Below are 12538 nucleotides of genomic sequence, written 5' to 3'. Positions count from 1 at the left end.
AGCCGCACTATTCTTTAAAAGTCTTTGTTTCAAGGTGAGGGCAGGAATTAATTGAATCCAGTCAACACTGTGCTAAAGTTGGCATACAAACTGATAGCTAGCATGAGCTAACCTTATTCATTCATAACAAATATAGCTTACCACCACATAATGTCAACTAAACCATTCCAATAAATAGGTCATTGTCACTATTTAACAGACTATGAACTTGAAGTGCCATCCCGTTCCTAACCCCTAGGCTTCAATATGACCTTGTGCAGCTATTACAGCTTCAACTCTTCTGGGAAGGCTGTCCACAAGGTTGCCGAGTGTGTTCATAGCAATTTTCCTCCATTCTTCCAAAAGCTCATTGGTGAAATCACACACTGAAGTCGGTGGAGAAGGCCTGGCTCTCAATCTCCGCTCTAATTCATCCCAAAGGTGTTCTATGGGGTTCAGGTCAGGACTCTGTGCAGGCCAGTCAAGTTAATCCACACCAGACTCTGTCATCCATGTATTTATGGACCCTGTTTTGTGCACTGGTGCACAGTCATGTTGGAAGAGGAAGGGGCCCACTCTAAACTGGGAGCATGGAATTGTCGGAAATATTTAGTTATCCTGGAGCATTCAAAGTTCCTTTCACTGGAACTAAGGAGCCAAGCCCAACTCCCGAAAAACAACCCCACATCATAATTCCTCCTCCACCAAATTTCACACTCGGTACAATGCAGCCCGAAATGTAGCGTTCTCTTGGCAACCTCCAAACCCAGACTTGTCCATCAGATTGCCAGATGTAAAAGTGTGATTCATCAGTCCAGAGAAGGTGTCTCCACTGCTCTAGAGTCCAGTGGCGATGTCCTTTACACCACTGCATCCCACGCTTTGCATTGGACTTGGTGATGTATGGCTTGGATGCAGCTGTTAGGCCATGGAAACCCATTCCATGAAGCTCTCTGCGTACTGTACGTGGGCTAATTGGAAGGTGACATGAAGTTTAGAGCTGTGTAGCAACTGACTGTGCAGAAAGTCTTTGCACTATGCTGACCTCTCTGTAAGTTTACCTGGCCTACCACTTGGTGGCTGAGTTGCTGTTGTTCCCAAACTCTTACATTTCTTATAATAAAGTTGAATTACGAATATTTAGGAGCGAGGAAATTCCCCGACTGGATTTGTTGCACAGGTGGCCTCCTATGACAGTTCCAGTAGAAACAGTCTCCATGCCTAAGTGCTTGATTTGATACACCTGTGATTAGTGATTAGGACACCTGGTTCTCATCATTTGGATGGCTGGCCACCATACTTTTGGCAATATAGTGTAGCTGGATTGCCACCTCAAGCTACCAAGCGGCATTCATTAGCAAATGGTGTGTCGTTACAACCTAAAGTTGGAGTTTGGGGATTCCTGCGAGACCACACATTCTTGACACACTCCTGGAAGCCAGCGGGAGAAAATAGTTGCGGCTACGCACGCGGCCCGGGATCAAAGGGTGTGCTGCCATGAGCTCATCATTTCACGGGTCGTGTCGCCAAGTGTGGCCGTTTATTTATAGGACTCCCTCAAAGGCGGTGGCTTCTTGTCTGGGTTGGGTTACGGCGTGGCGTTGAAAGCTGAAACTACAAGCGCCCATGAAGACATGCTAGCTGCCCGCCAAATGCTTGGTTTTGGAAATACTAGATAGGCTCGCTTGGATATAAATCGCCCAATAAATTAAGGCTTTGGACTTTTCTTACTTTCTCAAGATTTATTGTGAACACAATCTAAGGCTTGTTTTAGTCATGTCCTATTTTAGATGGACTTATCAAGACTTATTACTGCAACTCAGTTCTTCTGGGGATCCCCAGCAAGAAGATCCAGAAGCTGCAGAACTCACAGAATAGTGCTGCTAGGATCCTGAGGAGAATGCAGAACTACCACCACATCACACCAGTTCTCAGATCCCTTCACTGGCTTCCTGTTCCACTCAGGATTGAATACAAAGTCTCCCTACTAACTCACCAGTGCCCCCCTACCCGTGTCCCTCCTGCCGGTCCTGGCGGAAAAAGCACCGGCCGGCCTCCGACGGGAGGCTGCCACCCTCGCCCTGGCTCGGAAGGCACAAGAACATGACTGGCACATCTTGCACACCAGCACCTCCAAGCAGACTAAAGCCCAGCAACCCCTACAACCAGGCAGCACAAGAGCTGCTCAACTCCACCTCTGAGGACATCTCCAGAGGTGCATGTTTGGCAGTAGCTTGGAAGCCGGATTGGGAGTCGGCCGGGCCATCCTCAGTCCACCGCTACATTTGGGACCCAGGAGACGGCACCATCGGAGGAGACGACCTACCACGCCGTATACAGAATGGAGTCGGTCGCTTTGGGTCATCAATGAAGACGTGGGGATTGGCGGACAGTCCAGCATGTGAGTGCGGTGACCCTGAGCAGACCGCCGACCGTATAATTAATATCTGCCCCTTATATGGACAACCGTCGGAACACAGCCACTTCCACCTAGAACCAGAGATGCGGGTGTGGCTACGCAACACCAAGTTGGACATCTGACGTTACACGAAAGAAGAAGAAGCAGCGCCTCCATGAAAATGCCCTTCTCTACCCCAAATAACTGCTCACCCTCAAATCCTCCAACAACACCTCCACTCCGGACAGGCAAACCTCCTCCAACCTCCAAGGACAAAGCTCTGAACCATGGGAGACCGAGCTTTCTGCTCTCAGCTTGTGGACTGCTCTCCCTGACCACCCGAGGGCACCACAGACAGTAGATGCTTTTGAAAAAGGCTTAAAAACCATTCTTTTTATAAAAGCCTTTTTTTTTTTCAAGATATATGTGTGCTAGTTCTAGCTATTAGGCTGTCTAGTTTTTATTTTATTTTTTTTACTATATTATTTTGCTTGTTGGGGGCAGCTATTTGTGGTTTCAGCATTGTTTTTGTTTTTTTTAAATGCACTGCAGCACTTTGAGGAAAGTACCTGCACTCTTTTACTACGAAGCCACGCTGTTGTAACACGTGGCTTGGCATTGTCTTGCTGAAATAAGCAGGGGCGTCCATGGTAACGTTGCTTGGATGACTACATATGTTGTTCCAAAACCTGTATGTACCTTTCAGCATTAATGGTGCCTTCACAGATGTGTAAGTTAGCCATGCCTTGGGCACTAATACACCCCCATACCATCACACATGCTGGCTTTTCAACTTTGCGCCTATAACAATCCAGATGGTTATTTTCCTCTTTGTTCCGGAGGACACCACGACCACAGTTTCCAAATATAATTTGATATATGGAATCGTCAGACCACAGAACACTTTTCCACTATGCATCAGTCCTTCTTAAATGAGCTCGGGGCCAGCGAAGCCGGCGGCGTTTCCGGATATTGTTGATGAATGGGTTTTGCTTTGCATAGCACTTTTAACTTGCACTTACAGATGTAGTGACCAACTGTAGTTACTGACAGTGGTTGTTTGAAGTGTTCCTTAGCCCATGTGGTGATATCCTTTACACACTGATGTCGGTTTTTGATGCAGTACAGCCTGAGGGATCAAAGGTCCGCAATATCATCGCTTACGTGCAGTGATTTCTCCAGATTCTCCGAACCTTTTGATGATTTTACGGACCGTAGATGGTAAAAGCCCTAAATTCCTTGCAATAGCTCTTTGAGAAATGTTCTAAAACTGTTTGACAATTTGCTTACAAAGTGGTGACCCTCACCCCATCCTTGTTTGTGAATTACGTAGCATTTCTTGGAAGCTGCTTTTATACCCAATCATGGCACCCACCTGTTCCCAATTAGCCTGCACACCTGTGGGATTTTCCAGATAAGTGTTTGATGAGTATTCCTCAATTTTACCAGTATTTATTGCCAACTTCCCCAACTTCTTTGTCATGTGTTGCTGGCATCAAATTCTAAAGTTAATGATTATTTGCAAAAAAAAAAAATGTTTATCAGTTTGAACATGAAATATGTTGTCTTTGTAGCATATTCAACTGAATATGGGTTGAAAAGGATATGCAAATCATTGTATTCCGTTTATATTTACATCTAACACAATTTCCCAACTCTTATGGAAACGGGGTTTGTACAATGGAATTTGGAGAAAAAAAAGTGTAAAAATAAAAATGAGCATGTCACTACACATGAAGTACACATTTGTGTCCATCATATCAAAATAATTTTTAGTTTGTATTCTAATTAGGGTCCAAAAAGCGTAAATAGCAAAGACAAATAAAAAAAGCACGTAAACAAACATCTTGGGCCTTAAGAGGTGAAATAGATATTCACTACTGTTGTAATCCTAATATGTTATCTTGTGAATAAACTTGCAACTTACATTTTACATTCCAAATTATAGTATTTAATCCAATTTGCTTTTTGCTGACGCATTACCAAAATACTTTTGTGCGTGAAAAACAAGTCCAAGTGTAATATGTCCACCATGAAAGCTTCTCAGTTCTTACAGGAAAAGAGCAAAGATGACACATTTTTTAACAAAAACTGTCATATTATCTTTCTGCTATTTGTTATTTTACGCAGCGACTTGTGCTCCTTTCCTCACTTTGCTCTTCATTCTGACAGCTTCCTTCACTTGGCAGCTGCTGAAGAATCCTCCAAACATTGGGGCCTGTGCAAATAATTGCAAGAATCATCTGAAGTAAGTGCAGCTTTTCCGCTTTGGGATTATTTTTCTTTGGAGGGCAGCGGCGCGGTGTTGACTCTGGCACGCACAAGGCCGGGCTTGTTCAGAAGCTCTGTGTTAACCTGGCTTGTTTTTGCTTCTTCTCCACGTCATCCGCACACCCCTTCTGTAACGCCGCTCGCCAGCTGGCTTTCAAGGCGTGCTGCGCTCATCTCGACAGCTAGGGGGCGCTGGGAAACATCGATACTTTTCTTGCTACAAATAACCTTTTGTTGACGCATTTTCAGCTCTTATTTTGGATATACGGCTATCAAGCACAAAACTACTTCATTCTGAAAGGTACATTTTTGTAGTTGAACCCTACATGAATGAAATAAAGGTTTAGGTCTGGGTTCTGTTGCGCACGACCAGTCCTCTTCTCAGGGAATAAAACACTTTGATCAATCCCAAGTTGTTTTGAATGACATATATGTTGAGTAAAAGGGTTCCTGAGACAGAATGCTACAATACAAAGTTTTACTAAAGCCTTAGGAGACCAGCCCTTATGACGCGACAATAGCATTAGCAAGAAGAGGTCTAAATCCAAACAAAAAGTAGAGAAAAAACAGCCCGTCTCGCCAAGAGAGGCGCGTAGCTGCTTCTTCAAAACAGATAAGGAACTGGCCAAAACAGCTCTGTGAGCCCACAAACAGGAGCCCTTAAGACAAAACAAAGAGTTTACTAGCAGACATAAGTTAAAAGCAAGGAGGTCATGAGAAGACACACAACATGGGAAAATACTAGCTGCTTTAAACCTGACTATGTCATGGATTAAAACAGAACACTTAAAAGTATGTCGTTCTCACAGCACTCTCACCAGTTACAACTTAAAGGAAGTGTTTCCTTCAAACAAAACATCTTATGTTCTGAAACTATCAGAAGTAAATACTATTTAATTTTGCTCTGACACAATCCAGTTTGGCTCTGTTTCATACAAGAACATGTCATTAGTACCTTGTTACATACATTTGAATATTATTGTACAATGAAGTGTGCATGCCTGAAGAGATGTTGACCTTTTCTGTCCAACATCTCCTGAAGGAGTGACAACAGCTGGTAGACATTTACAGATGTAACAGGGTCAATTATGTCATGTAAATATAATATATTTTATAATGATGTATTATTGTTATAATGTGTAAGTTACATGAAAATAGCTGAGGGTTGTCTGATGTTTTGTCAATATGTGGAACCATTGTCTCGTCGTGTGCTTCCTACTGCAATAATTGTTGTGACACTTGCCTTTTTCTCTGTGTTGGACACACCTTTCTACTTCATTTTGTCCACCAAATTAACGTGAGAAGTAACACACAAACGTTTATTTATTGTGTCATTAGGAACTTAAGTTGACTATTTCTTACTCTGTAATAATATATTTGTGTAGGGGTTCTGTAATATTATATTTGTGTAGGGGTTATGTATTATTATATTTGTGTAAGGGTTATGTATTATTATATTTGTGTAGGGGTTATGTATTATTATATTTGTGTAGGGGTTCTGTAATATTAGATTTGTGTAGAGGTTAGTTTTTATTATATTTGTGTAGGGGTTATGTATTATTATATTTGTGTAGGGGTTATGTATTATATTTGTGTAGGGGTTCTGTAATATTATATTTGTGTAGAGGTTCTGTATTATTATATTTGTGTAGGAGTTATGTATTATATTTGTGTAGAGGTTCTGTATTATTATATTTGTGTAGGGTTCTGTATTATTATATTTGTGTAGGGGTTCTGTATTATTATATTTGTGTAGGGGTTATGTTTTATTATATTTGTGTAGGGGTTATGTATTATTATATTTGTGTAAGGGTTATGTTTTATTATATTTGTGTAGGGGTTATGTATTATATGTGTGTAGGGGTTATGTTTTATTATGTTTGTGTAGGGGTTATGTATTATCATATTTGTGTAGAGGTTCTGTATTATTATATTTGTGTAGGGTTTATGTATTATCATATTTGTGTAGGGGTTATGTATTAATACATTTGTGTAGGTGTTATGTATTATTATATTTGTGTAGGGGGTTATGTATTATTATATTTGTGTAGGTGTTATTATTATATTAGTGTAGGTGTTATTATATTTGTGTAGGGGTTATGTATTATATTTGTGTAGGGCTTGGTATTATTATATTTGTGTAGAGGTTATGTATTATTATATTTGTGTAGGGGTTCTGTATTATTATATTTGTGTAGAGGTTCTGTATTATTTTTTTGTGTAGGGGTTATGTATATATATATTTGTCTAGGTGTTATGTATTATATTTGTGTAGGGGTTATGTATTATTATATTTGTGTAGAGGTTCTGTATTATATTTGTGTAGTTTGTCTATATTATTACATTTGTGTTGGGGTCTGTATTTTCATTTTTGTGTAGTTTGTCTATATTATTTAATTTGTGTAGTTCGTCTATATTATTACATTTGTGTAGGGGTTCTGTATTATGTATTATACTTGTGTAGGGTTCTGTATTATATTTGTGGAGGGGTTATGTATTACTATATTTGTGTAGGGTTATGTATTATATTTGTGTCGGGGTTGTGTATTATTATATTTGTGGAGGGGTTATGTATTGTTATATTTGTGTAGGGTCCTGTATTATATTTGTGGAGGGGTTATGTATTATTATATTTGTGTAGGGGTTCTGTATTATTATATTTGAGTAGAGGTTCTGTATTATTTTTTTGTGTAGGGGTTATGTATATATATATTTGTCTAGGTGTTATGTATTATATTTGTGTAGAGGTTATGTATTATTATATTTGTGTAGGGGTTCTGTATTATTATATTTGTGTAGAGGTTCTGTATTATTTTTTTGTGTAGGGGTTATGTATATATATATTTGTCTAGGTGTTATGTATTATATTTGTGTAGGGGTTATGTATTATTATATTTGTGTAGAGGTTCTGTATTATATTTGTGTAGTTTGTCTATATTATTACATTTGTGTTGGGGTCTGTATTTTCATTTTTGTGTAGTTTGTCTATATTATTTAATTTGTGTAGTTCGTCTATATTATTACATTTGTGTAGGGGTTCTGTATTATGTATTATACTTGTGTAGGGTTCTGTATTATATTTGTGGAGGGGTTATGTATTACTATATTTGTGTAGGGTTGTGTATTATATTTGTGTCGGGGTTGTGTATTATTATATTTGTGGAGGGGTTATGTATTGTTATATTTGTGTAGGGTCCTGTATTATATTTGTGGAGGGGTTATGTATTACTATATTTGTGTCGGGTTATGTATTATATTTGTGTAGGGTTCTGCATTATATTTGTGTATGAGTTATGTATTATATTTGTGGCGGGGTTATGTATTATTAAATTTGTGTAAGGTTGTATAGTTTGCAGAAAAACATTGAGTAGATTGTATTTCCTGTATGGTCAGACGCATGAACAGGAGTCAAGTGCAGCCAAGCAGCGCCCCCTGGTGTCGGGCGTGTTAATCACATCCTACACAGCAGGCTGAGGAACATGTTCAACAGATAATGATGTTCATGTACAACATGGTGAATATTGATCCTTTGTAGACAACAAAAATCCCAACTATGTCACTAAATGCTACAATAACTGCAAGATTGTTGAACACATCGCCACTATGTCTTCTTTCCTCAAAGAAACCACGATTCCTCAAACATGAAACTAATAGTACCACAGAATATTTACCATAAGACTCATTTATTAGGAAGATTTGCTATAAGACTCATTTATTAGGAATATTTACCATGATACTCATTTATTATGAATATTTACTATAAGACTCATTTATTAGGAATATTTACTATAAGACTTATTTATTAGGAATATTTATTAGGAATATTTACTATAAGACTTATTAGTAATATTTACTATAAGACTCATTTATTAGGAATATTTACTATAAGACTTATTCATTAGGAATATTTATTAGGAATATTTACTATAAGACTTATTAGGAACATTTACTATAAGACTCATTTATTAGGAATATTTACTATAAGACTTATTTATTATGAATATTTACTATAAGACTTATTTATTAGTAATATTTACTATAAGACTCATTTATTAGGAATATTTACTATGAGACTCATTTATTATGAATATTTACTCATTTATTATGAATATTTACTATAAGACTCATTTATTAGGAATATTTACTATAAGACTTATTTATTAGGAATATTTATTAGGAATATTTACTGTAAGACTTATTTATTAGTAATATTTACTATAAGACTCATTTATTAGGAATATTTACTATAAGACTTATTCATTAGGAATATTTATTAGGAATATTTACTATAAGACTTATTTATTAGGAACAGTTACTACAAGACTCATTTATTAGGAATATTTACTATAAGACTTATTTATTAGTAATATTTACTATAAGACTCATTTATTAGGAATATTTACTATAAGAGTCATTTATTAGGAATATTTATTAGGATTATTTACTATAAGACTTATGTATTAGTAATATTTACTATAAGACTCATTTATTAGGAATATTTACTATAAGACTTATTTATTAGGTATATTTATTAGGAATATTTACTATAAGACCTATTTATTAGGAATATTTACTATAAGACTCATTTATTAGGAATATTTACTATAAGACTTATTTATTAGGAATATTTAGCTCCCAGATATCAAACACACAACTTCCTCTTGGCTGTCATCCAACTCTCACTTCTTCACAGCATTACTAACCTTTGCAAACATGCGCACACACCACACTGACCCCTGGTGGAGTCCTCACGGAACAGCATTGTCAAATTCCTTTTCCCCCTCCTGGCTCCATTTATGTTTGATAAGGTTTAGATGATGTTGTCATTTTTGTCCCTGGAGACACTTTGCAGACTAAAAGAGGAAAGCTGTGAAGCACACGCACACGCACACGCACACGCGCACACATTCTTGTATTTCTTGCCTTCTTGAGACCCGAGAAGAGACCACCCTTTCTAGATATATAAAGGTGTGTATTTACAGCATTAATAATATATACATACTATGCAAATACAACAAAGCGTGTTGTGAAAAATGAGTTGGAATTTCACAAGAAAAAGGTGACAAAACGTAGAATTTTGGCAGTATTATAATAAAAGTCGTCATTATACTCAACACAAGTCAAAATGTTCAAAGAAAAACTGAACATTTGCGCAATATTTTGAATAAAAACTTGGAATTTTACTCAATAACAGCCGCAATTTTATAAAAAAAGTTTAATATTTTGGCAATTTTATGAAAAGCAGTCGTCATTTAACCTGACAAAAGTCACAATTTTATAAGAAAACTTTAACATTTTGGCAATATTATAATAAAAATCGGGAATTTTGGCAAAATATGACATAAGTCACAATTTTACTCCCCAAAAAAATTGCCAAATTGTGATAAATCCGAATTTAAAATGACAAATGTCACCATTTTTGCATTAAAAAGTAATAGTTTTACATTAAAAAAAAGTAATAATTTTATGAGAAAATATTGCAATATTACAGAAGCAGAAAGAATAAGAGAAATTGTTCCTAATTTTACAAGAAAAAAGATGACACATTGTGAGGAAAATAATTTTACTTCATTTATTTTTGTTTGTAATTGGCTTTTAATCTGCATTATTTACTTCAAGTTATTACAGTATGTCTTTATATACATTTTTTTTTTATTAAATTTGGCCAAAGGGGGCGCATTTCAATTTTTTTTACACACACTTGTTACTTCATATGTTGACCAGAGGGGGAGCACTTTTAAAAGCAACACACAGTCAATGTGAAAAATCCCCCCTTTTTGGGACCACCCTCATGTTGATAGATGTCACCATAAATGTGACATTTTTTATTAGATGCAATGTTTATTGGGACCATCTTTTATGTCATCACTTCTTCACACCTCCTCGTATGGAAGATACTTTTCCTTCTTCATGTCTCAAAAGGGTAGAAATACAAGAACACACGCGCACACACACACACGCGCACGCACACACACACACACACACACACACACACACACACACACACACACACACACACACGCACACACACACACACACACCACAATGTGCGAGCCAAGAGGAGTCCGAGACAAAGACAGTGTGTCTACTTTCAGACAGACAAGTTGTAGAAGAAGTTCATTGTTCTTTTGAGAAACAATGATTACCTGGATCAGCTGACAGGTGTGCACCTCAAAGTGACTTTGATGATCATACACTTCATGAAGTAACATGTCCAGCAGCCATATTGTGCTGAAATAAGCAGGGGCGTCCATGAAAAAGACGGCGCTTAGATGGCAACACATGTTGTTCCAAAACCTGTATGTACCTTTCAGCATTAATGGTGCCTTCGCAGATGTGTAAGTTACCCATGCCTTGGGCACTAATGCACCCCCATACCATTACAGATGCTGGCTTTTCAACTTTGCGTCGATAACAGTCGGGATGGTTTGCTTCCCATTTGGTCCAGATGGCACAATGTCGAATATTTCCAAAAACAATTTAAAACGTGGACTTGTCAGATCACAGAACACTTTTCCACTTTGCATCAGTCCATCTTAGATGATCTCGGGCCCAGAGAAGCCGGCGGCGTTTCTGGATGTTGTTGATAAATGGCGTTCGCTTTGCATAGTAGAGTTTTAACTTGCATTTACAGATGTAGCGAAAAACTGTATTTAGTGACAGTGGTTTTCTGAAGTGTTCCTGACCCCATGTGGTGATATCCTTTAGAGATTGATGTTGTTTTTTGATACAGTGCCGTCTGAGGGATGTAAGGTCACGGCCGTCTGAGGGATGTAAGGTCACGGCCATTCAATGTTGGTTTCCGGCCATGCCGCTTACGTGGAGTGATTTCTCCAGATTCTCTGAACCTTTTGATGATATTATGGAGCGTAGATGTTGAAATCCCTAAATTTCTTGCAATTGCACTTTGAGAAAGGTTGTTCTTAAACTGTTTGACTATTTGCTCACGCAGTTGTGTACAAAGGGGTGTACCTCGCCCCATCCTTTCTTGTGAAAGACTGAGCATTTTTTGGGAAGCTGTTTTTATACCCAATCATGGCACCCACCTGTTCCCAATTAGCCTGCACACCTGTGGGATGTTCCAAATAAGTGTTTGATGAGCATTCCTCAACTTTGTCAGTATTGATTGCCACCCATCCCAACTTCTTTGTTACGTGTCGCTGGCATCAAATTCTAAAGTTAATGATTATTTGCACAAAAAAAAATGTTGATCAGTTTGAACATCAAATATGTTGTCTTTGTAGCATATTCAACTGAATATGGGTTGAAAAGGATTTGCAAATCATTGTATTCTTTTTATATTTACATCTAACACAGTTTCCCAACTCATATGGAAACGGGGTTTGTATTTAACGTTGACTTGAATGATATACTGTGTAGTATACACACATTATACACAAATACAAGACGGTATATTTCCCCCTAGAAAAAAGGCAGGTTGTCCTATATTCAGAGATCTCAAAATGTATATTGTGTTATTCCTCTGATAAAAAGCATGACCGCCGGGTCAAACTCGTTTCGCCAAATAATTAGCATATGCCTAGAATGTCCACAGGGTCAAACTCGTCACGTCACGAGTGACACTTCACCTGTCGTCATTTTCAAAATGGAGGAGGCTGATTTCAATCATTTGAAATCGCAGAAAGGGAAGAAGATTAAGAGCTATTCAGTAGGATTTAAGGTCCAAGCTATTGAATATGCTAAAAAGAACAGTAAGCAGCTATGTTTTATTAATATACCGTAGCTGCGTGTGTCAAATATGAGTCATTAAATGACACCTGCCTCCTGGTGGTAGAGGGCGCTAGTGATCCTTCTTGCGACTACTCGGCTGCAGAAGAAGTGACAACAAGCAGCAAGAGTGAGCAGCGTGGAGGATTACATATCTAAAAT

This window comes from Nerophis ophidion, linkage group LG12, assembly GCF_033978795.1.
Source record: "Nerophis ophidion isolate RoL-2023_Sa linkage group LG12, RoL_Noph_v1.0, whole genome shotgun sequence".
Lineage (NCBI taxonomy): Eukaryota > Metazoa > Chordata > Actinopteri > Syngnathiformes > Syngnathidae > Nerophis > Nerophis ophidion.
Note: the sequence above shows the minus strand (reverse complement) of the source record.